This window comes from Cryptomeria japonica, chromosome 5 (assembly GCF_030272615.1).
Source record: "Cryptomeria japonica chromosome 5, Sugi_1.0, whole genome shotgun sequence".
NCBI lineage: Eukaryota > Viridiplantae > Streptophyta > Pinopsida > Cupressales > Cupressaceae > Cryptomeria > Cryptomeria japonica.
This window is the reverse complement of record NC_081409.1, coordinates 327235148-327262025: the sequence shown is the minus strand read 5'-3', so window position 1 is coordinate 327262025 and position 26878 is coordinate 327235148. Positions and strand designations below refer to the sequence as shown.

At 39.7% G+C, this 26878-nt stretch overlaps 1 protein-coding gene across 1 annotated transcript in view; it reads left to right on the top strand.

Moving 5' to 3' along the window:
- LOC131062290 (glutathione synthetase, chloroplastic) overlaps positions 1 to 26878 on the top strand; it is a 114523-nt gene that overhangs the window by 39588 nt on the left and 48057 nt on the right. The gene's annotated exons all lie outside the window — the stretch shown is intronic.

Below are 26878 nucleotides of genomic sequence, written 5' to 3'. Positions count from 1 at the left end.
CTAACATTATGTGCATGATGTCTTTTTTGACAATCAAAATGTATTACTATACTCATGACTTTGCATGCCCTTTTTCTGTTGCATTGTATTCTGTCAGGGGAGAACTGCACCACAAGTTTATTTTGGCTATGTTGCCTCTAGAATCAGGAGAAACTCATTTGACTTCCATACTTGAATTTCATCAGCATTTGACACATACATTGATATGCGCCTTATCTGATATGTTCAAATATTCATTAGTCTTTCAAGTCCACTGCATGTCCACAATACATTACCATTCTATAGAGACCCAACATGCTAGATTGCATCCAAAGAGGATAAATACATAAAATATTATATTGAATAATGAGGTAGATTGTAAGAATGTATTTAACCAATGAATATTTCTATATGTGGAAGTTTATTTCTTTGAAGAGAAGACACTATGGATCATATTAAAACTAATTATATGATTTTAGGGCACACATATCCAAGCTCCTATTCCCCAAAAGTGCTTTTTACCAAACATGGTGAAGTATTACATATTCAGAAATGTAAAAAATACATAACAGATAGATTACAAAAGTTGTGAATATGGTGAATGTGCAATTGAAGGTAAATAACATAACATTTTTCTTCCTTTTTGTTGCTTATAGGATTTTGATAGGGATCTAGACAATTTTTCCTCATCCCAACATCACTTGTTGGATTCCTATTTCCTGTGTCTCCTTACATATCCCTTGCGGAATTCCCTTCCGTCTCCAGACCCTCGAACTTCCTATTGTACTTTCTCTCATGTTGGCTTTGAGGTGGACTTCCAGAATACATTTTGCTGTCAGTTCCTATGTCCACATTTGCATCAAAATTTGACAAAAATTTCCACTGCTTTTATTTTTTATTTCTTGTTGTGTGGAGTTGCTGTTGACTTTTGGACATTTAATTCTCCACTTGGAGATCTCATCTTTGAAAAACAAATAGAAAATATTGAGGTGGGGGGGGGTGCGGGTGAATCAGTATTTTAACATCTTAAAATTCTTGCGACAAAGAGACTAAAAAAGAAATAAACACAAAGACAAAGACAAAGGATTTTATCACGTGGAAAACCCCTTTTGGGTAAAAAACCATTGTAATGTCCCCTTCCAGCCAGTGATCACTCCTGGTGAAGAATAGCCTATTCTGGAGGCTCGTAGGCTATTTTTGGCAAAATTATGGTTTCCATCTTCAGGGAGGATTTTGAGTGGGATGCAGTTGGAGTTTGGGACTTCTGATTTTAGAGTTTTTCTGGGTTTTTCAGAGAGCTTTGCAATGGTGATACATGCATTGCGTTTAGTTGAGGTTTTCATACCTACTATTTTTAGTAAGTAGGGTTAGAATAGCACATTTTGTGGGTTTTTCAGGGGTTTTCCGATAGTATGACATGCAACTTCATCTGACTATTCTTAGTGGGCTTACTATTTTTAGTAAGTAACAATTGGTCCTGGTTTGTGCCCTAACGGAGCTGTGAGTCGCTTACTATTTTTAGTAAGTATGATTTTTTAGGGTTTCAGTTGAGCCAGGCAGCATCGGTTATTTATTGGCAGTCTAGTGGGATGACTCAGCGACTCAGTTCTATTTCTGGCAGACAGAGTTGAGTTCAAAATGCAGTTTATTGGACTTAGTCATTTATCATTTAAATGACTTAAGTTAATATTTTATTTTGGCGTCATATTCTATGGTTGAAATAATTGTGTTATTTTGGCAACATATTTGGGAAATATTTAGCAGTGACTTTAACCTATGGTTAGAGTATTTTTGACGCCATTATGGAGAGAAAAAAGGGGTTGATTAAAAGATAAATTTATCTTATTTTATGCCTTCACTGGAGTTGGACGCCCACTGTGGAAATAGAATAATGTTTTATTTAAAATTTTTCAAGTGTCCTCTTGCTTTTGGCGCCCATACATGAAATGAAGTTTCATTTCATTTGGAAATGAATTTGAAGTGAATTTGATGAGTTTTATTCTATAAATACAGGGTGTGGGGCTTCATTTTGGGCATGTCAGAACATTTTGCATCGTTATGTTGTCGGATTGACTCTAGACAATATTCGAGGGTGAATACCTCCTAGGGTTTTTGACAAACTTCGCGTGTGAGACATCACTGCTAGTTGTGGTTGGATTCTTGGAATGCTTGGTTTGATTTTTGTGGGCATTGTATTGTTTGAAAGCTGATTTTTGGGCGAATTCTTCCTCAGAAGGGTGTGTTTTTTGGTGTGGTGTGTGATTTTTCTAGGAGGTCGTACCATCTTGCTGGCCGTACCCTCCTTGCTGGCTATATTTCTTGGTTTGTGTGTTGGTGTGTGTTCAGTGTTTCCTGGTTCCTTGGGCATTGTGCAAGTCTCCAGTGTTGCTGAAGCTTCGTTGGAGTGTTCTTCCTTGTGTTTGTTGTGGTTCGTTGTGGCTGTTGTGGAGTTGCAGCAGGCTGTTTTCTGTAACAGCAGATTGGTATAGTGGTTTCTCCTATCTTGCATTGTACTTCTCTCAGAGTTCAGTATTTATGTTATCTTATATCTTCTCATTCTCTTCCATCTTATGTGATGTTTATTGTAAAGCTAAATGGTAGTACCATTAGCTGTTTCACTTTGCTTTCCTCTATGTAATTCCCACTGCACAAGTGGAAAAGGCTGGCCTAGCCGCCTTCATTAATTGTAATTTTTGTTTGTAATTGTCCTCTTGCTGAATAAGCAGTGGAGTTGATAATAATTTTCATTTCTAGTCCTCCCGCTGCATAAGCGGTACAGTGATTGTTATTTTTAGTGTTTGGTTTGTTCCTGGTAGATTGCCGCTAGGAAGTTTCTGAGTTTCCATCTCTCGCTGAATAAACGGAAGGGCCTGGCTTGCTGCCCATTTTTGTAATCAATTTCAGTTCTCAAGCATCTAATGATCCCCCGAACACTGTATGCTCTCACCCTTCCAGATCGGGCTCTCGGTGGTCAAAAGGTGGAAAGGGTTACTTTCAGCAGTATTGAGATTACCTTTCCTAACCTTAACGGGTGCATTGTAGTGTTTATTGTGTTTAAAAATAAAAAAAATTAAGGGGGATATTACAACCATAGTACTTACTAACCAAAGAAAATGGGCTCCAACCTAGTTTACAAGAGAGGCCCAACTCTACTGATAGACGCAACAACTTCATAACAGTTTTACACACACATGGCACCAACCATTACATAACCAAATTTTTCAAAATGAGAAATAACACAGCTCTATGCTAGGTGTTAATTTTCTTAGTTAAGCATAGTTAAGATCTTGAATACAATGTATCTAGCTCACTGTGTATGTTGTAGCATTCCATACAATGAGCTGATAGAATATTCTTTTTCAAATTTGAATCACTATTCTCATTAACATTCTTTAACTCACCGTATATTTGAACTTCTTCACAACAATGGCAGTTGTACCGAGCCTACTTTTATAGTAATACACAATCTGTAGAAATACGTCTGAATGAATATGATACACTTCCTCCACCTATTAAGGAAGAATTACCTTTCAATTGTTTCATGGAGCACCATTCAAAATTATGCTACAAGATTGAGTTTGTGAAGAGAAAGTATCACTTGATAGCTTTTGATCTATTTGCTCAAGAAGAGGGTAAAAAAATTACAAGTGAGGAGTTTGAGAATGTTGATGATGATTCCCATGACGTGCATGCACCTACCATTGATGACTTTGTCTTTCAAGAAGATGAAAAATCAGTAATTGAGGTTGTGCATGATGAATCTCTTAATGTTTCTTATGGAGCTAGTGACAGTGTTGAATGCACTCATGTGCTCCTAGATGAAGATTGAAGAAGATAGTCATTGAGATTATAGAACCATCCATGATAGATCAGCCACAAGGAGGTATGAACTCATTTGGTTCCCCTCTAATTGAGTCTAGAATTGTTTTATCACCTTCACCTCATCTTGGCAAGGAGTCAAACCATAGTTCGGGATTTGTTGAGTATGATGATGCTCACCAATTAGCTAAAAATGATGATGAGACAAGATTTGAAGAGGAGGTACATGAGACTTGGGGTAGCCATGGAATCACTGCTGAAAGGTATGACAAAGATTCTAATTTTGGTATTCATCATAGCAGCAGTTCGCCTTCTTTGGAAAATTAGTAATCAGTTTTATGTCCTTTAATTATGCCCTAGTTTGTTAATTAGATTTATAACATTTTAGTAACACATAATTTAGTAAACTCAGAAATGAAGGAAGTAAACAAGAGACAAACACACATACCCTAGGAAAACCTCCAAGGAGGAAAAACCCAGCATTAAAGACCCACAGGTCAGATTATATATTCTCCCTTAAAATCACAAGTACAATACTTAGCTTCCTTGTCAGATCTGATCCCTTTTGTATGACAGATCTGCACTTCTAAGTTCTTCAAGTCTGTACCAAAACAGCCTATGTCCTCTTGGACAATTTCACACAAGTCTGAACAATTTTGCACCCTCCTTGTGAATTCGCACCTTTTCAGGCAGAGCTAATTCGCTTGACTTGAATGAATGAAAATGATGTCTTTTGCAAAGTATCTTTATTTATATGCATCTTCACCTTTATTATTGCAAGTCGACCTCCTTTCTTTTGGCGCCAATGTGGTTATTGTGGTGTGTGTATTTAGGATGGCTTGAGGAATAGGGCTGGGCTTAGACTTGGGGTCACGTTACCCTTTAGGATAGGGCCCAGACCTAAATGGGTTCGGATGTTGCCTTAAGGCAATCCGAACCCATATATAGACCTAGTTACAGACAACACTCCCTCTTAACTAGGGAAGAAGAGAATACATAATCTGAACTTTTAGATTTCCATCTAGCACACAAGCATAGAATGGATCTAGCACACAAGCATAGAATTACATCTTCCACCTAGCGCACAAGCATAGGATGGTTCTAGCACACAAGCATAGAAAGTGTAATACACAAGTGGGTCTTTACATAATTACAATTATCCATCTAGCACACAAGCATAGATTGGACACAATTCATTCTTGCACACAAGCAAAGAATGATCAAAGTGCTGCAGATAGAGTCATTGAGGTTGGAGCTCCCTCTTAATCAGGGTTCCGTTTTCCACAACTCCAAGTCTGTCTCTGAAGTACTCGAACTTCACTTTGGATAAAGGTTTGGTAAGGATGTTCGCAACTTGTTCATCCGTGCTAATGTACTTTAGGTGAATTGCGCCTCTTTGCACCATATCCCGAATGAAGTGATAGTGCGTTTCAACATGTTTGGACCAGTCATGGGATACTGGATTTACTGACATCTTTATACAGCTTTGATTATCACAATAAATGGTGGTAGGACCACTAGTTTGACCAAATAATCCAACAAGGAGTTTGCGAAGCCACACTGCTTCTCTAGATGCAACATATGCTGCAATGTACTCAGCTTCTGCAGTGCTCAATGCTACAGAAGATTGCTTTCTACATGCCCAAGAGATCACTGCAGAACCCAAGTTGAAGCAGATACCCGAAGTAGTTTTCCTGTCCTTAACACTTCCTGCCCAATCTGAATCTGAATAGCCTTCTAGGAAGATTGAAGTGTTAAGTGAATACTTCAGCCCATAAGCAATAGTGCCACGCAGGTATCTTAGGATGTGCTTGGCAGCCACCAGGTGAACAAGTTCAGCAAGCTCATGAATTGATTGAGGGCATTCACAGCATAACAAATATCTGGCCTTGTATTGACTAAATACATCAATGATCCAATCAGCTGCCTGTACTCAGATGGATCTGCAAAATCAGAGTTAGCTGCTGAAACACTTAACTTCTTTAAGTTAGGTTCCATAGGAGTATGCATAGGTTTACAATCCATCATTCTAAATCTTTTCAAAATATCAATAGTATATGTTCCTTGACTTAGAAAAATTTCATTGGATTTTTGCCATACTTCTAACCCTAGAAAGTAATGCATTAGACCTAAATCCTTCATTTGAAATTCTGAGGCTAATTCTTCCTTGCATCTTATAATTAATTTATTTTCACCAGTGAGAAATAAATCATCCACATACAAAACCAAAATAAGCATATCATCATTATAAACCTTTAGGTAAATGTTAGCATCAGCATCATTCTTACGGAACCCTAAGCTTAGTAAGTACTTATCAATTCTTTCATACCAAGCCCGAGGAGCCTGTTTGAGCCCATATAAGGCTTTCTTCAACCTGCAAATGTGAGAATCTCTTTTATGGATTACATAACCTTCTCGTTGCTCAATATAGACTTCCTTCTCAATGACACCATTGAGAAAGGCTGTCTTAATGTCCATTTGGTGCAGTTCCCAACCTTTGGTTGTAGCAATAGCTATTATAGATCTAATAGAAGTATATCTAGCAACAGGAGCAAAAGTTTTTTCATAATCTATTCCTTCCTTTTGAGAAAAACCACGAGCTACAAACCTAGCTTTGTATTTTTCAATACTACCATCAGCATTATGCTTAATTTTAAACAACCATTTAGAGGAAACAACAGACTTACCTTTGGGTTTGGGTACAATGTCCTAGACATCATTCTTGATGATAGACCCATACTCTTCATCCATGGCTAATTTCCAAGCATGATGGGACATGGCTTCTTCGACATTGTGAGGTTCAGACTCAATGATATTACACATCACAGAAATGTAGTTGGCGTGATTTTGGAATCTCTTGCTATCTCTAAAGGTTCCTCTGGGAGCAGCAAATCCTTCAGCATCTTGAATCGTGTTTCTAACCCAAAGTGGTCTCTTCTTGCAGACCACAATATCCTGAGGTATATCGGTAGAGTTCATGGGTTCTGTTGGGTCATTCTGAACTTCCTGATCCGGAAGGTCAGTAGACTCCTCCTGTATCTCAGGGTTAGCATCAACTATTCAATCTTGATTTTCAATCACCGTATCATTATTGTTAGATAATGAACCTTTAGATCTTTTGAAAGCAATATCTTCTTCAAAAGTTACATCTCTACTTACCTCAACATACCTTTGACCTGAAATGTAGATCCTGAAGGCTTTTGAAGATTCGCTGTATCCCACTAAGATGCCTTTCTTTCCAAAAGGATCCAACTTGGTTCGTTTTTCTTTAGGCACATGAACATACACCGAGCTCCCGAATATCCTTAGGTGGCTAATGTCAGGTTTGATTCCTATAAAGGCTTCTTAAGGAGTCACATTCTTTAGGGCACGATGAGGACATCTATTCGGAATATAAACTGCAGTTTTGGAAGGTTCCGCCCATAGAAAAAGTTGCAAGTCTTGATCATGGATCATGGCTCTTGCAGCTTCAACAATGGTCCTGTTCTTTCTTTCAGCAACTCCATTTTGTTGAGGATTGTAGGGAACACAAAACTCCCTCTTAATTCATGCTTTAGCACGAAAGTCATAGAAACTACCTGAGGTGTATTCACCTCCATTGTCAGACCTTAAACATTTAATTCGATTTCCTGTAGTATTTTCAACTAAGGCTTTGAATTCTTTAAATCTGTTTAGGACTTCTTCAGATTCTTTAGATTTAAGAAAGTAGATCCATGTTTTCATCTATGAAGATAACATATTATAGGAAACCTCTAGGAGATGCTACAGACACATGACCACATAAATCTGAATGAATAAGTTCTAATTTTTCTTTAGCCCTACTACCGCTTTTATGAAAAGGATTCTTTACATTCTTACCCATTGCACAACCTTTACAAGCATCATCATGAGATAAACTAAGTTTAGGCATACCTTTAACCATTTTACCGAGAGTGGGAAGGGCTTGAAAATGTAGATGTCCAAATCTTCTATGCCATAGCTCGCATGATTCAGGGGCCTCATGAATGAGAGCTTGAATTGGATTAGCTGCAAGCTTATATAAACTATCACATGTATTTCCAATAACACGAGCAGTTTTGAAATTAGATTTCTTAGACCAAGCGAGTACTTTCCCTTCAGAAAATGCTATTTGCAAACCCTTATCTTCTAAGGCAGAAATGGAAATAAGATTTCTTTTAATACCAGGTACAAAGAGAATATCATAGAGTTGTAAGGAAATACCAAAATCTAGTTTTAAAGAGGTGGTACCAGAACCTTTTACCGAGTATTGAGCATCATCACCGATTACCACATGAAGGTTGGTGTCCTTTTCAATCAGATCTGAGAGATGCTCACGAAAACCTGAGATGTGTCTGGAAGCACCACTGTCAAGTATCCACGTATTATTGTTTGTAGGAACATTGCTGGATAGAGTAGAGATGAGGAGATAATCCTCACTTTGTTCGGCAACTTCATTTAAATTGACTTCCCTTTCCTTTGGATCGTTCTGACAATCTCTAGCATAGTGACCATACTTATCACGTCTGAAGCAACGAATGTGAGAGGAATCTCTTGACTTCTTCCTTGGATCATAGGAGGAGGATCTAAAATCTTTGCTTCTCTTTTCTTTCTTCCAATGTCCACCTTTCCTAGATTTAGCTAAGAGAACATGATTATCTTTGTGAGAGTTCTTGAGTTTTCCTCTTACCTCAATTCGAGATTCCTCTTCGATGCAATCAGATTGAAGACGCTCAAAGTTGGGACGATCCTTCCACTAATGCTACGAATGAATGGTTCCCATTCATCAGGTAGACCATTTAATGCAATCATGACAAGATCTTTATTTGAGATTTGGCAATCAAGAGTACTTAGCTTGTCCTTTAGTTCATTGATCTTCATGAAGTAGTCTATGATTGAGTCTTCTTCTTTCATTTTCATGTGAAGAAGCTACTGTCTTAGAGCAAGAGCCCTGGTGAGGTTGTTGACTTCATACATCCCTTCCAAGTGTTTGATCATTTCCCTGGCAGGCACAAACTTTGATATGACAGTGACAAGATGATTCTTGACGGACTCAATTATGATCTTCCTAGCCTTGAGGGATTCTTTCTTGAACTGTTTCAGCTCTTCAGCATCTTTTGGAGGGGACAACCCTTCTTCTTCTACGAATTTCAGCAGATCATTGTCTTCAAGGATCAATAGAATACGGACTTTCCAAGCAGCAAAATCAAGGGCTCCATCAAGTCTATCTTCAACCCTCAAACCTGACATTTTAATCTGAAAACAAACAGCAGCTATATGCAACAAAAGATTCACTAAAATCAGAAGTTAGAGACACCTTAGCTCTGATACCATGTAATTTTGTGCCCTAGATCAGTAATCAGTTTTATGCCCTAGTTTGTTAATCAGATTTGTAACATTTTAGTAACACATAATTTAGTAAACTCAGAAATGAAGGAAGGAAACAAGAGACAAACACACATACCTTGGGAAAACCTCCAAGGAGGAAAAACCTCCAAGGAGGAAAAACCCAGCATTAAAGACCCACAGGTTAGATTATATATTCTCCCTTAAAATCACAAGTACAATACTTAGCTTCCTTGTCAGATCTGATCCCTTTTGTATGATAGATCTGCACTTCTAAGTTCTTCAAGTCTGTACCAAAACAGCCTATGTCCTCTTGGACAATTTCGCACAAGTCTGAACAATTTCGCACCCTCCTTGTGAATTCGCACCTTTTCAGGCAGAGCTAATTCGCTTGACTTGATTGAATGAAAATGATTTGTCTTTTGCAAAGTATCTTTATTTATATGCATCGTCACCTTTATTATTGCAAGTCAGCCTCCTTTCTCTTGAAGCCAATGTAGTTATTGTGGCGTGTGTATTTAGGATGGCGTGAGGAAGAGGGCTGGGTTTAGACTTGGGGTCACGTTACCCTTTAGGATAGGGCCCAGACCTAAATGGGTTCGGATGTTGCCTTAAGGCAATCCGAACCCATATATAGACTTAGTTACAAACAACATTCATCATAGCAGCAGTTCGCTTTCTTTGACAAATTAGTTTGTGGTTTCCAATGATAACCCATTGTTTGAGATGGGTCTAGAGAAGACATGCAACAATCCACTTTTTGAGTGGGAAGATGGAACATCCCTTGGTTCTAGCATTGCTCTTGGTGAGAATAGCAATATGTGGAAACCTAGAGAAGATTCAAGATCTAAGTTGGAGTTTGGTTTTCAGCTTGTTGTTGATCTATGTTCACATTCTGAAATAATTGGTTACCCTCATGGTAGAGCACCAGATTTGGATGATACTTGGAGCTATGGTGAGCACTTTTTAACTGAACAAAGTAATCAGCCCTTTAATTTTTGGGATCCAAGTTTGAAGGCAGGTAAGGACGACGAGGAAACCGTGTGGGATGAATTTCCCTTTAATCCTGATGAGGCTCAAAAAACAGATTGTGTTGTAAGCTATGAAGAGGCCTTTAGAGGAGAAGGTGTCTTTGGAGAAAGAGTTTGCTTGGTAAAAGTTCATAATGACCCTTTGAGATGGTTACGACCACTAAAGAAGAATATTATTCTGCAGAAACTTTTAGAACAACGATCAGCAATGACTCATTGATCAAGTTGGGGGATACCACGTCGTTTGATCAAGAGGAGGAGGATGTAGAGCCAGAAGACCATATGGTTCTTGATGATGGGAAGTTTAAAGAGGTCCTAAAATACAAATCTGATTTACCTATTCATGAAGGTGGTGATAAGCAAAAACTTGAAGATTTAGTAGAATCTGATCCTCTTTATGATATCGAGCAATTGCAGCTAGTGGGTGGTGAAGAAAAGGAGTCTTGGAGCAGCTTTGAGGGCAGCAAAGACAAGAAACAAAGTTCTTATTTTCAGTTATAGCCAATCACCAGTACACCACCTTTGCATGTTCACGAGTGGAAGGATAGATTCATGAGGTCCTTTGAGAATGAGGTACGAATTCTATTTGGGTTTGACCGTACACATAGTTTGATAGAAGAACTCTGTTGGAGGGCAAATTGAAGAGAAATGGAAAGGAGTTAAGGATGAAGTTGCTCTCCCTAATTTGCAACTAATCGAAGACTCTTTGGAGACATTGAAATCAGAGTGCATACAATTGATCACAGATTGTGATTATGCCATCGAATTTGCAAAGAAGATCCTTAGTGCTTTCCAAGGAAAAGAGAGGAAAGTTGAAGAGCTTACTCTTGAGCTTGAGTCAACAAAGGACATATTAGAAAATACTCAGTTGGTTCTAATGGAGGTAGAAGATCAATTTGCTGATTTGAAACTTTTTCAGGGAGCAAGAGAATGCAGAAAGAGCTGAAGAATTCGACCAAGTTATTGGTGAGCTTGATAGTCTTCAAGAAGAGTTTGATCTCGAGAACTTCACAAAAAAAGGAAAAGTTGCGTGTGTAGATTTGGATCAGCAAGATGGAAGTGAGCTAGAGGAAAGGGATGGCTTCCATGTTCTCGATAACCCTCTCTTTGAAGTGGGTATCGAGGAAAGTTATGAAAATCCTCTCTTTGTGATGGATGATAAAACATGTGGTGAAGTGATCGAACTGTTAAAGTTTAGATCAGATTTAGAGGTTATAGTATTTTTAAATTTATAATCACTGCTCTCAGATGTATATACTGATTCTATATGATATGTTGATCACAATATCTCAATAATTTCACTTGGATATATATTAATATAAATGCAGTATGAATATATATCGATCTGCTAAGGTCTTAATATCAATATCAATGAGATGATTCTTAGATGTAATGAGAATGCAATACCGATCTGAACTATATATATAATGCCACCGATATACTTGATGAGATGATTACAAACTATGTATATATTGCTGTGTCTTTCTTAGCACTTATTGATTTTTTTTTGTGCCTCACAAGATACTTGGATTGATCATTATATATATAATAGTGTGGAGACATGTCTCACGTAGGGACATCTCTCTACGCGAACATAGTTCACGTAGAGACATGCCTCATGACCTATCATTAACTAATCAATATACTAATGTTCACGTAGAGACATGTCTCATGACCTATCATTAACTAATCAATATACTAATTGATATGTATGCTGTTTAATTGATACTCATTATCGATTCATGTTATAATTAAAATGTCATAACCCCACATTTTGTAATTATTGAATAATTATACCTACCATTATTTAAAAGAAGAAATGACTCCTTGTTTATATTAATATAATGATTATGTTTTTATTATTAATCCTTAACTTAACTTTACCGTAAAATATTGTTAAATAAATATATAAACTATAAATATGCAATATAGAACTTAATGCATTATAAATATTGTTATTTTGAAATACGATTACCCTCATGCGAAATTATTAAAACTATGTTAATACACAAAAAGAAACACTTGTAATATATCCTTATTGGCAAATCGCGTTATATGTAACGCAATGCATTTGGGGAAAAGTTTGATACGGCGCGTAAGGTTAACGCGCTGAGAAGAGTCACGGGGAACCAGGGAGCGGTGACTCCAATAGCCACCACTGCTTACCCTTTCTCCAGCAGTCACGACCCATGGGCAAAGCCGCGCGACCCTCGCGATTGGTATTTAGCATGACGTGAGGGGAAGAGGGAAGATAGGCGGGAAGAATTGGATCGAGAGAAGACAAAAGGGAAGGCGGGAGGTGCGCAGGTAAGTCATTCACCCGCCCCTAAATACTTATGTAGTAAGTTTAATCGAAATTAGTAGGGTACGTACTTAAGGTTTGTTGCTTATTAAAACATGGTTGCATAAAATATGTAATTTATTTCATACAGTTCATAGCACATGCATAGACATAGTTAGAGTATAATGTAGTAGAGATTAATAACATAAATCAATATTTCAACGATAATATATATATATATATATATATATATATATATATATATATATAAACGTTTAGGGGTATAAGATGCAAATAAATTCTCATGGAATAAACAAGTTAATAAATAAGTTAATAAATAAATTAATAGATAAACTATAACTACTAATTAAGGAATTAAACACCACTATGAAATTAAGGACTAGTAGGAAGGACCACTACCAAGATAATAAAGCAATTTCATATCCAAACCTAGTATGATAGATGAGGAATTATGCAACAGGGATAGCAGGAACTAGGCCTCTGTTAGGTAGGCCACCCACTGCAGTTGACAAAGGGCTTCTTGCAGGAGGGCCAAGGGGGAGTGTACCGTCCTTAGGCCTGATAAGCGCTACGGGCATCCTAAGGTAGCTTATCCTCTTGATCCCACTAGGAATTAAATATGGAAATTGACTTATTAATAACAAATGAACTCAAATGTATTTTGACTAATTACACCCTAGATGAATTAATCAATCATTAAAATCCTTTGTTTACGTGTTTTCTTAGATTTGCGAAGTTGGGACATTACATAAAACCAAAGTTGATACACTTGATCGATTCATATAATAGTCAATGCAAAATTGATATTAAATATTGATACCATATTATGCTCGATACTTGTTATCGAAGCATAGTATGATATCGATATTTATTATCGATGCTCACCAATGTGAATGTCGATATCCAATATCGATGCATGGTATAATTAGTATCAACATTAAGATTAGTATGAACAGCATGATTAATATCAACAGTATGAACAGCATGATTAATATCAACAACATGATTAATAATTGTTATATCAAACTCAATCATGTATATATATATATATACATGATTTTTAATTTACTAATTATAAATCATGTATTGTGATAACCATAATCGTTAGCAGTATACAGAAGAAGGATAGTAATCAAATGCTTAAGGTCGATAGGCCACTTATGCATTTGATTTCGTCGATAGGAATAATCCGACCAGAGCTACAATTCATTAACATGAACTTTTTGACTGAGTATGGTTTTCAGTGTATGGATGATGTGATGTCAAACCATGAGGATGTGCCATGTTTTGTGAATAGTAATCTCTCGAGGTTGATTTATATTGAATGCATAAGTGGGGTTGAGGATGAAGACTCCACTTAGGAAGTGTTGAATTAGGATGATTTCAACATCTTTGGTATCAAGGTGTTGTCTAAACACAGTTTAATAGCCGTCCAAGGTTTCATTGCAGCAGCAAGGAGTGAAGATTTCAGACTTGTTACTCATGAAGTAGGGGAGAATGGAGGACCAGAATGTGGTGATTGTATGCTTGATAACCTATTCCTTGGGTTGAATAATAATAAGGCTCATATTAGTCCATTTTGGGAGCTGGATTTGAGGACAACATTTGTTCCATTCTCCAATGTTGTTGAAGCTTTCATGGTTATGCTTCAAGGGTTCACTAGAGGAGACATCAATTTCTTAAGTATGCACTTGGTCCTTGCTAGCAGGTGGGGATGTGTTGAGTTTGCTTTTTAGTGTGTCGAAAATCACTTTCGGATAGGTATCTAGGCTCGAGATCGGCAACATGGTCTGATGGAGCTTATTACATGTGGAAAGAAGGCTCTTTGAAGGGATAAGGAACAAATTTTCAGTTTTGATGGTGCTGTTCCCTTCTTTACCAGCCATTTGATGGTTCCCTTTTTCTCATCAACTAGTGGATTGGGAAGATATTCTGAGCAAAGGATGGTTCAATGTGGAGTTAGAGTCACTAGAGAGGATATTTCCAGCCTTGGATGTGAGCAAATGTGTTGTTTTGGATGACGATTTCCTGTGTTGCAGCAGCTGTTCATCTTCTTGGATGCTGAGTTTCCTAAAATCAGATCTCAAGTCAATCATTTCAGATATATAGGGCCTGGTCCTATATATTGAAGAAGGGGCTGGCCCCCTTAGGCAGATTCCAATGTTGCCCAAGGCAATTGGAATCCGCCAGGCCCTAATTATAAACAACAATTCAATGGCCTGGCATTGCTACATTGGTTTTGCCCTTGAAAGGGTGGCCTATTTTGCTGATAATTTTGATTTTGTGCTTGATAAGGTCTACTATACTGTGTTTTTTGTGTTTTTTGTGCCACCAATTCATTGGCAAAGTTTTGCAGTAGAGCCTTGACCTCATGCAACTCATTAGAGGATGTAGAGGGTGTGGATGATTGTCTTGTGGGAGCCGTGGGGATAGGAGCGAAGGTGGGTTGTTGAGTAGGAGCTTCTGGGAAGAGAGGCATTGGAGGCCTTGGAGCTATCTTCCAAGCCTGAATCAAACAATTTTCTGCTCTTATTGCTATGTCATATGCACCCGGTAGAGAGGCTCCACCCATTGATTGGATGATTACAGCTATATCGCTGTTGAGAGCTCTAAGATAATACAAGAAGGCATGATTCGGAAATGGCTTCACTAGAGTAGGAATTCTATTCCATGTCTTATGGAATCTGAAGTCGAAGTCTCCCATGAACTCGTGGGGTGCCCTCTTGATTGTAGTTAACTGCTCCACAAGTGATAGGTGATCACTTTTGTCTTCGAAATGGTTGCACAACCTCTCCCCCAATTCGTCCCAATTGTGAATGGAGCTAGACGACAACCCTCTATACCATTGCAAGGCTTTGCCTTTCAAAGATGTGGCTAAGAGTCTGACAACAACATCGTCCTGAGTGATGTTATGGACGGAGCAGATGTTTGCAATGTCTTGAATGTGCTCAATGGGTGTAGTAGCTGTTTCACTAGTGAAGTATGGTATACTCTTCAATGCAGCCATTGGTATGTCATTCCATTGAGTCAAAATAAGGGGACTCCCCCCATTAAAGGTAACAAAGACTTGATTCCTTGCCATGTGAAACAATGGTTTGTTGATATGGGTGGTGGGAGCCCTTGATAGCAATGGTATTGCAAATGGAGGAGTAGAATGAGACCTGGGAGATGGAGTATTTACAACCTCGACACCCCTGACTGGTGACAATGAAGGTCTGCCTCTCCTCCTTCTAGAACCTGCGGATGGGAGCTCTATGAATTGGAAACTGCCCCTAGAAGACGCCCTTGAATGAATTCTGGGCATGAAATCTGCAACGGCCCTTGGAAGTTCAAAGGTTCGGAATTGTAGAGTATGACCACTTTGGCACCTCGGGACCTCGGAGATCTGGAGTGAGGAAGTTCGGGAGCTCGGAACCTGGGGGTTTCAAGTTTTTCGGGCCTAAGCACCTCGGAACCAGAGGCTTCCGCAGTTCTGGGGTAAGATGGTGTTGGTGTCTGTTTTATCATCTACCAAACATTAGGATAGGATACCCGAAGGTATTCTATCCTCTCCTGAAAAATCACTATTGATTCCAAGGTCTATATATGCGAACAAGCAACTTTAGTGGAATAGCTTCTTGGGTAGTGTATGCTGAAATTTTCAAGGGGGACTTACGTTTGACAAGTATTTTTGAACTGCTGGACTTAGATGAATTTAGCAATTTAGGCTCTTCTTTTTTTTGGGGGGGATTTTCTGGGATTTAGACTTTCAAAAGAAAGGGAAAAAGAGATAGGGTTTAGGAAGGCTAATCTAATCCTACGAATTTCGGAGATGGTATCAACTGGTTGCTTTCAAGAAACCAAACCTTGCTTCGCCACACTAGGGACAACTACACAAGGCCGGTGCAATCTTCAATGGGTTGTGCTTATGATTGAGATGTTGGGATGCACAGGGGATGGGCTCAGACTAACTTTGCACAGTAGAATGGAAATCATCCATTTACCAAAAGTATGAGCGGAAATACACCATCAATTGACACTTATCAAATCCTTCATTCAAATTAACAACAATGAAAGCAAATCTAAATTAATTCTAACTAAGTGTTGAGGCAATTGAAACCATGCAAATCATTCAAATAATAGAGATTACAAAGCAACGCACATGCAATATATTATCTGGAAATGACCTTAAGCAACAATACATCAAAAACCTCCCCCTTTTCAAATGAGAGGAGGCAACCTTATATAGTTTCTCAAAAATAAATGAATGGCCGAGATCAAACAGTGATCAAGGGCCAAGATTGAAAGTCCTAAACCCTAATTAGGGTTTCCCGAAATACTATCAGTTCAAGCAAATGAAAGAGTGACAAGTGGCGCAACTGCTAATTTTATTGAGGTGAGTGGCCACTTTCCCCTTTCAGAGATTCAACGTATCTAGACACCACAAGCTTGACCTCCTCCATGGTGACACTTGGCAAACTGCCAATCTGGAAGTCGATGAGATCCACATCTTCGGCGCAGGTGGCAAGGATGCCTTCCCACTCCACTGCTTGGGTGAGGAAGTTGTCATCGATGGTGAGGAAGTTTGAAATCTCCGAAAGATCGCCTTTGTTAATCATCCCTGAACCTCGGAAGAAGCTTGCCTGAATCTTGACTCTCAGGTTCTCTGCTTGTAAATGCTTCTCCCTTAAGCTTTCCTTCTTCCAGATCTCTGAGGCCACACGGAACACCTTGCCCAGGATCTCTCTAACCCTTGCCTCCATCTCAAAACACTTGGTCTCGGATTTCTTCAGAACCTCAGTCCGAGTGACCAAAGCATAGTACCACGTGCCGAAGTTGTACCTGTCTCCTGCCTGTATGATGCCTGCATCCACTAAGCTCTTCTTTGACATGCCTCGAATAACCTTCAGGTGAGGGACTATTTCATTCAGAATTTCATCCACTTCTTCCCAATTGGATGCTAGATCTTGGATACGATCAATTAACAAAGAAGTTGCCTCATGTGCTGATACTAAGTTTTCTACTAGGGTGTCGGCACGTATCATAGCGTTTGAAATCCACTCCTTTTCTTGAGTGTATGATCCCTTCATATCATCATAGTCCTTCATTGATCCCTGTTGAAGAGGCTGTGGTGGAGTAGTTGGGACTTCATGGTTGAGCGGGCTGGTAAGATGGAGAACATACTTCTTCCACTGCTGGTTCTCTTCTTCCACTTTCTTCCTCTTTTCTTTTTCATGAGCCAGCCTCGTTGTTAGAACGTTGTAGGAGTCATCAAAATATTGGATCTCCTGGTCCTGGGTAGGCTTACCCATCTCTATGGTGGTAATCTTGTAATAATCTGGGGTGACATTGTCCCTAGTCTTCTCTTCTTTGGGCACTGCTATCTGGACTGTCCTGAATCCGGCACTGTCTCTCTGAATCATGGAAAACTTCCTGGCTGGTTTGGGCAATTTAGCTATAGCGGGTTCATTCACCTGCTCCAGGAATGCTGCGATAACCTCCTCAGTTGAGTGGGCATCCTTGGGAACCTTGGCTTTTATCCTTGCTCTTAGCCAATTAGGAATGGTTGATTGTTCTACAGTGTTCCGATCAAACTCATCATCTGCTTCTCTTGGATTCGTTGGTATGCCATCCAAGAAGATTGTAGGGGCTTCAATCTGCCCCCTGTCTGGAGTTCGGAAGACCTTCTCCACCACTTCCTCAACTGGTTGGGAAAGCACTCTTACCTCATCATCAATCACATAGATGTTCATCTCTTGTTCTCCAATTGTACTCCGATCGGGCGCAATGGAAGCAACACTTAGGATGGAATGACTTTCGCTGGATTCTCTTCTCTCACCTACAGCCCTTTTCCCTGTGACCTTTGTGGAGCATCCACCCAACTCCTTCCTCTTTTGAGACCCAACACTTTCTGGATTCCGAGCATCACTGGTGGAGGTACAAGGATGGATGGATAGAGTATCATCTACTCCCATTAACTCATAGGTTAAAGCCACACCTTTGGCCTTCAACTGTTTTGTCTTTTCAGACACCCACCACCTCGAGTACTCAACCATCGACCTCATGAGGTCTGCTAGATCTGATTTTTCTCCCTCTGTCCAATCTATCAAGACTAAGGGTTCATTCTTCATCTTCTCAAAACTTGGCTGCTGAAGTTCTAGGCTTTCTTCTACGTGATCGGCAACCTTGAATACTTCCGTTGCTCTCACCATACTCAAAGGAATTCTTGACCAGATGCTCTTTCGGATCTCGAAACTATCGGCTGCATTGGCCCAGTAGTCTTCTAAATCCAGTCTATGCTCAAACATTGTCCCTTTGATCTTCTTTATCCTATGGAATGGATCGAAATCTTTCCTTGCCTTGTATTGGTAGAAGGGATACCAAGCCAGTTCTTTCTCAGCAGTAGCTGCAGCCTGTGATGATGGACATGTTTCCAGTCGATTACCAATTGTAAGTGAGGATGTCCCTGCCTTCTTCTGCTTATCCCTTTGAATCACTATTTACTCCTCCAATTGTCTCACAACCTTAAGCAACACCACTCGGTTGGTAGGGTAAGCTAGAAACTTGTATGGGGGCCCAGAGAATCCCTGAATTCAGAGGTAAGTGAACTTTGGATATTGGATGTACCAACACCCGAACCGACCGATGAAGTCCATAGACTCTTGAGAGAGCCTCTGGTGCAGGCCACCTTGAAGGGTCCGAGTAATGTGCATCAGGAAGGTATCATTCACCCTTTTGAAATGGAACTTCTCCTCCATATGGAGCTGGGGATAGCAATCATATACCAGAAATTGGTTCTCCTTGTTCCCAACTTCTCCTCTACAAGTGAGACCTCTGTACCTGTAGGTCTTGGCTAAAGAATAGAACAAGTAAGAACTCATGAAGAAAGTCCTATTCGCCTCTAGATTCCTTAGCTGACTGTCTAGGTTGTCGCTGATCATACAGGCCTAGTCTATCATTTTTACTCCATTGATTATTTCATTAATGAAATAATACATCTAGGGTTCGAATGGAGCTCCCTGAGGATTTCCTCTTATTCTATTGAGCAAGACAATCATGTCCCCAATGTACTCCTTGAAGTATGCTCGCACTAGGCTCTTTCTCTGGAGTTTGGAGGCGCCTTTCCTCGGCTTGTCTAGCCAGGAATGATTAACTATGGCATCATATTCTTCCAGGTGGTCGTGGTACATATTGTCGGCTTCGTCCTTGGTCATAGATACTGTGTTGTGGTAGTCAGGGATCCTAAAGGCCTCTCTGATGGCCTCATCGCTGACATTCGCCAACACTTTTCCATCAGGTGCAACAATATCCTTACTGATGGGGTTGTAGTGTTTGGCACATTCAACTACTAGTTCATTGCACTGCATGGTGGGGAGGAAGCTGACAGCGTGCACGGTACCACTCTTCATCATTTTTCGCGTAATGGTGGTAGGCACGAGGTTGTCTAGACCAAACATTCGTTTCTTAAACTCCCTCAGATTGATGTGTCCGAGGTTGGTGTCGCTGATGTTCTTCCACTTTGAAGTCATCCTAGATTCTGGAGGAGCATCTTTGTCTACCTGGAATTTCATAATGTATAAGGCCTGCAGACAAACAATGGAAATTTTAAAGTTAGAAAAGGATTTGCAAAGTTTTGAAAATAACGGGGCTGCGAAATGGCTAAGTGTTGGAAAATTTTCCATTTTTTTTTTTAATTCTCATACTTAGCCATAAAAATCAAATTTTCACCTTAAAACCTTCAGTCTTAAAGTTGGTTGTGGTTACCACCAAGTGTCAAAACTTCCAAAAAAATTTCATACTTAGCCAAAAATGATTTTCTTTCTCCAAAATTTTCGAAAAAATCATTTATTAAATTCTGGAAAATATTCAGAAAATTCACAATTTTAATTTCACCTCTTATTTGGATAGGAGTAAGGCTAGACTTTTCTCCAAAATATTTAGAAAATTCAGAAAAGATGCCTTTCTCTAGAAATCTGTAAGCCTTCTGCCAAAAATATTATCCCACTTCCAGCAATATCTAGAATTTTTTCTAGATGATCTTCAAACTGACATACTTTACTAAGCTCTCCTTAGTAATTTTGAACTTCTTGGTGTAATAATGAATTTGATAATGAAGTATTTGTAGACAAGGTTAAGCAAAACCCCTAAAATCATCCAACTCATACTTCTAATTCTAAAAAAAGACTTTCCATTTTGATTCAAGTTTTAAGATATTCATCAATCCTCCAATATTCCCTTTCAAAAAACTTTCCATCTTGAATTAATATCTCAATAATTTTTTTATTCTCTCAATATTCTCAAAAAAAACCTTTCCATTTTGGATTTATTTTGAGGATTTTTTTTTTATTTAGATATTTCTTCATTTTGGATTTAATTTTGAAATCCCAGTGGATTTAGTGACATCACTGGCATCTTTGTTTGACTTTTCAATGTGTAGGTGGATTTTTTCGAATTTTGAATTTCCATCTTCAACTTTTGGTGCACTTTGCCAGCCTCTCCAAGGTATGGTGGACTTTGGCTAGAACTCCTTCATGGCCTCCATTAAAGTGAAAATTTGGCTAAGGCATTGGGGCGGACTTTGACCCTTGCTCCCACATGGCCTCCTTCGCCTTGGCGGACTTTGGTGTTGACCCCTCCATGGCCTCTCTAGGTGGGGTGGACTTTGGAGTAAGGACCTTCATGGCCTCCTTTACCTTTGGCAGACTTGGGACTTGGCACTCATGTGACCTCCCAAAGGCATGGGGCGGACTTTAGGCATCCCTCTTCTTGCTTGGGCAGACTTTGGAAGGCTCCCCTCTTAGCTCTCTTCAAGGCAAAATTTTGGCTAAGGCATGGGGCGGACTTTAGCCTTTGCTCCTTCATGCCCACTCTAGGGTGTGGCGGACTTTAGGCAAGGCTCCTCTTGCTTGGGCGGACTTTGGTGGAGGCTCCTTCACCTTGACCCTCCTAACCTTGGCGGACTTGGCTCTTCTATCTCTCCACATGCTTGGGCGGACTTTGAAGGTGTCTCCCACATGACCTCCAAATGCATGGCAGACTTTTAGCTTGGCACCCATGTGACCTCTCAAAGGCATGGCGGACTTTAGAGTGAGCATCCTCACAGCTTTCCAAGGCATGGCGGACTTTAGGCAATGCCCCTTCATGGCCTCTCTTGCATCGTAGTGGGGTTTGAACCTACAAAAATACTTCAAAAACCTTTGTTAGCCAGACTTAGCATAATTTTCAGAGTTTAATCTAATTTAATCGGATTAACTTGAGATTTGAAATCCATGCTTAGGTGGATCATCTGAAGCAGCAAAAAAGCCTAAAATCTAGGGATTTAGCTTTTTAGATCGAAAGTTGGAATTTTCAAGTTCTAGTCGAAGCTGGTCAGTGGTACAAGTGTAAACCCTAGGTTTGTATCTCGAAAAAGCAAAAAGCCTAAATTCTAGGGATTTTAGCTTTTTAGGTCAAAACATGGAATTTTCAAGTTCTGGTCGAAGCAGGTCAGTGGTGCAAGCGTAAACCCTAGGTTTGCATCCCGAAAAAGCAAAAAGCCTAAAATCTAGGGATTTTAGCTTTTTAGGTCAAAACTTGGAATTTTCGAGTTCCGATCGAAGCTGGTCAGTGGTACAAGTGTAAACCCTAGGTTTGCATCCTGAAGAAACAAAAAGCCTAAAATCTAGGGATTTTAGCTTTTTAGGTCAAAACTTGGAATTTTCGAGTTCCGGTCGAAGCTGGTTAGTGGTGCAAGTGTAAACCCTAGTTTCCCATTCCGAAAAAGCAAAAAGCAGACATCCCTAAAAAATAGGGAAAACTTTCTAAAAATAGCCATATCGGGAATTGGGCTAAAAAGGCCAAAAACGAAACTTCCTAAAAAATAGGAAAAAGCAAAAAAGCAAACTTTCTAAAAATAGAAAGTTGTCCAAATTCGTCCAAATCAATTGCGATCTTCGTCCTTTGGCCTCTCTAAGCACTCTGGTGGTGTTCACATTTCGGAATCACATAACTTGCAAAAACTAACTTTCAATCGTCAGGCCTGAAATGCTCTGAACTGGACAAGGCTTGGTGAAATTGCAACAAAAAGGTCATAGGATGCTAACAAAACCCTAGAAAGCAGGAAAAACAAAGGGTCCCCATTTGCAATGGGGCGTTGTGTGAAAAAGGTCACAACATCTGGCGACTCCACGAGAGGAATGTTCTTGAATATTCCTAGGATAAAACCCATTCTGAACATTTAGAATCAAAAATTAATTATAACTAACTTACCTGCCGGCTTGGAAGGGCATTCAAAAAGGAAAGAGGAATCCTCAGTTGCATCAAGATCTTTCATCCTTCAATTATAAGTGTGTGCAAAATGCATTCATTCCCGTCTATTAAGATCATTATGACTCTTTGGTTCCATCATGGCAAGTTGCATAATTTTAAGTGCTTTGCCTTACTCCAAAAGTATCCCTGGATAGAGCCTTGCTGCCAGCGAGCGTCCATAGCCCCGACGAGGTTATCTCCATAATCTCATGGAGATTGCTCTACTTCCGGCCATTTATACTTTGATTTGAAGGATACACCTATAGATATTTCCGCACACCCCAAATGCCAAGTGTTTTGATTTTCTTTTCTTTTCTTCTATTCTTTTTTTTTTCTTTTCACATATTTCCACACTTTGGTGTGTAAGCAATGAAGCATACCATGGGCTTGAGTATTATAGTGGGGCTGAAGTAAGACTTTTGACGAATTTCCTCATGTTTTCTTGCCCTAACTTCACTGTGGGAGGTCAAAAATGACTCAGAGGATTCTTAAAGTGTACAAGATATAATGATTAAAAGACTCAGTGTCGAGACACAACTGATGATTCCTTTTCTAGTCAAATGCTCATCCTAGCTTCGAGATACTTTAGAGACAATTAATCTAAAATTTTAAAAGCTCTTCATAAATATTCATCAAAGGAATACCCCGAACATAGCTTAGCGGGGTCAAACCAATGTGTGCATGTTTAAGCAACATCACCTTCTCACCAAAGGGAATCCTCCTTTATTACTAAACTAAAGCACGCCGAAGCAAGCGAAAGCAACTAAGCTGACAAAGCAAACTAAACTAAGGAAATAAAAACAACTAAACTAGACACACAACCAAAGCAAAACTACCCTAGCTATGTACAAACGAATTCCACCACAGAACTCAATGCATGAAATAATGTTTCAGGAATTGCCCATTAACGGGCAAAGGAATGCCATCACCTGTCAAAGTCTTTAACCTGAAAGCGTTCTCTCCCAGTATCTTGGCAATTTGGTATGGTCCCTTCCATAAGCAATCGAACTTGTCGTGATCCCCTTTTCGTTCATGGGGTTTATCCCAATACAGGACCAGATCCGAGATCCTGAATCCTTTCGTAGTGGCTCGTCTGTCAAACCATCTTTTGACTGTCCCTTGGTACTTGGCAAACTTCTCCAGGGCTTGATCTCTTTGTTCTTCTAGAAAAAGCAGTTGGGAGAGACGAATTTGGACTCGCTCTTCTGGATCCAAAAATTCTTGCATGAACTTTAGAGTCGGGATCCTTAGTTGAATAGGGAAAATTGGGTCTTGTCCGTAGACCAGGTGGTATGGGGAAGTGCCTAGAGATTTCTTAGCTCTCGTTCTGTCTGCCCATAGAGCAAACCTCAATTGTGTATGCCAATCTCTTGGGTTCTTATCAAGCAACTTCTTGATCACATTGAGCAAATTTTTGTTGGTTGACTCTGCCAGTCCATTACCTTGGGGGTAATAATTTGATGAGAATTTCAAAGTGATGCCATAATCGAATGCCCAGTTGGAAAACTTAAGAGAAGTGAAGGCGGAGCCATTATCACACACTAGAGCTTGAGGGCATCCAAATCTGGTGATAATGTTCTCTTCAAGGAACTTGATTACTGTGTCTGTCGTACAGTTCTTCAATGCGTGAGCTTCAGACCACCGGGTGCAGTAATTGGTTGCTGTCAGGATGTACTTGTGCTGCGCGGATGACGGTGGGTTTATTGCTCCAATAAAATCTAACCCCCACATGGCGAATGGTCTTACCTCTGTGATTGGTTGCAATGGCATTGCGGGGTTCTTTTCTCTGATAGCGGCAATCTAACAAATGTGGCATGTCTTTACGTGTTCATAGGCATCCTTAAAAATAGTAGGCCAATAATATCCTGCCCTTTAGATTTGAAAGGCAGTGGCCTGACTCCCTTCGTGGCACGTTCCAAATTTGGAATGGAAATGTTCTATTATTCTCTTGGCTTCATTGTATCCAACACATCGAAGGTATATACCTTCATGATTCTTTCTGTAGAGCACTGATCCCTGGAGCATATATCGCTGGCACTTGAGTTTGAAGGCTCGTTTCTGTGCAGAATTCATGGGAGCGGGGTATCTGTGGTCCGTTAAATATGACACGATATCACAGTACCATTCTTTCTGAGAGGCATCAGTCAAGACATATGCCTGTTGTATTAGTCTAGGTCCTTCGACTGCCATAGTCTGCGTTAGAGCCTGCCCTGGGACTAATTTCATTGGTTGTAATTCTACATCATATTCTTGGATGGTGGCGACCCACTTTCATCGCCTTTCCCCTAGTTCGTTCTGCATCAGGAGTGTTTTAACTGCAACATCAGGTACAATGGCAAAGATCTTACTCCTTAATATATAGTGCCTAAATTTCTTGACAGCCTTCACCGAGGCATAAGCCTGCTTTTCAACACTCGGGTATCTCAGCTCTGCATCCTTGAGAGGCGAGCTCATAAAGGCTATAGGGTGCTCTTCCTTCTCCTCAGTTTGCTGTGTGAGTATTGCGGTGCACGAATGTTCAGATGCAAAGGAGTACAAGTAGAATGGCTTAGTGTAGTCTGGACTGACCAAAACTGGCGCGTCGGCTATAGCCAATTTGATTTCTTCAAATGCTTTCTTTGATGACAGTGTCCATTCCATCTTTGCACCCTTTTTCAACATCTCATTTAAAGGTTTTACTATCTCGGCGAAACCGGTGATAAATTTTCTAACAAAATTAACCATTCGGAAGAAAGACCTCAGCTCCTTTTGGCTTGATGGCAAATTGATCCTTGAAATAGCATCAATATGCTCAGGGTCAATCAATATGCCTTTCTTTGTGATCAGGTGTCCTAACAGTTTGCCTTTGGTGACCCCAAATATGCATTTCTTTGGGTTTAAGGAAATCCCATACCTTCGGCATCTTAGGAATATCCTCCTTAGGTCTTTAACGTGACTCTCTCTTTCCTTTGAGAATACAGTAAGATCGTCCATGTAGATGATTATACTCCTCCCAATCAGCTCTCTGAAGGCGATATCCATAGCTCTCTAGAACGTAGCTCTAGCGTTGATCAGCCCAAAGGGCATTCTTTTGAAAGCAAAAGTTCCGCATTTTGTAGTGAACGCGGTTTTCAATCTATCTTCATATTCCACAAGTACTTGATTATAACCTGAGTATCTGTCTAGAAAGGACATCATCTGTGAACCATTCAGAATTTGTAATACTTCGTCGAGGGATGGCAGGGCGTATTTGTCTTTTTCAGAGGCTTTGTTCAAATTTCAGAAATCGACGCACAATCTAATTTCTCCACTCTTCTTCCTGACTGGGACCAAGTTGGCGACCCACGTCGAATGGCGTACTGAAAATATGATCCCTGCTGTTAGCAACTCTTTGACTTCTTGGTGTATAAGAGGTCCCAGTAATGGGTTGACTGGTCTCTGGCGTTGCCGGAAAGGTTTACTGTCTCATTTGAGAGGAATCATGTGGGTAATGATAGAAGTATCATAGATCCTTAGGTCCTCGTAACTCCATGCTATGATATTGGAGTATTCTTTTAAGGCTTGAATTATTCTGACCCTTTCTTTTGGTGTACAAATTTTGCCTACGTACACATTTTTGGCATTGTCCTCAGTTCCCATATTTACCTTTTCGAATTGGTCACCATTATTCTTCTGACCTTTCATCTCATTAATTTGGTCTTGATCATACATTCTTTCCAACTGTATCATTCCTTTAGGGATGAAATTTGTTTTCAAGTTCAAGACTCCGTCATCATCCAATTCTGCTTCTTCTTCTGTTTCCTCCTCATCAATCATTTGGGCTGCAAATATGTTTGAGCTTGTTAAAAATTCTTGGATTTGAGCATCGTCTTTGAATACTTGAAAATTCGTGATGCTATCTGGGATTGAGGGATTCAGTGACAACTCTATGGACAAATGATCCATGTTTCCTATGGTAAGAGGTTCCAGTGAACTGGTTGCTTGATTTAACGTGTTCGCAATTTGGTTATCTGCTCGCCTGACTGACCGGATGTTGATGGCGTCAAAGCTTTCCAAAAGATCCCAGACTCTGTTACGGCAATGGGACAGTCTCTTATCATGGCAAACATATTGCTTTCTCACTTGCTTGACCACTGTCTCTGAATCACCGTAGGCTTGT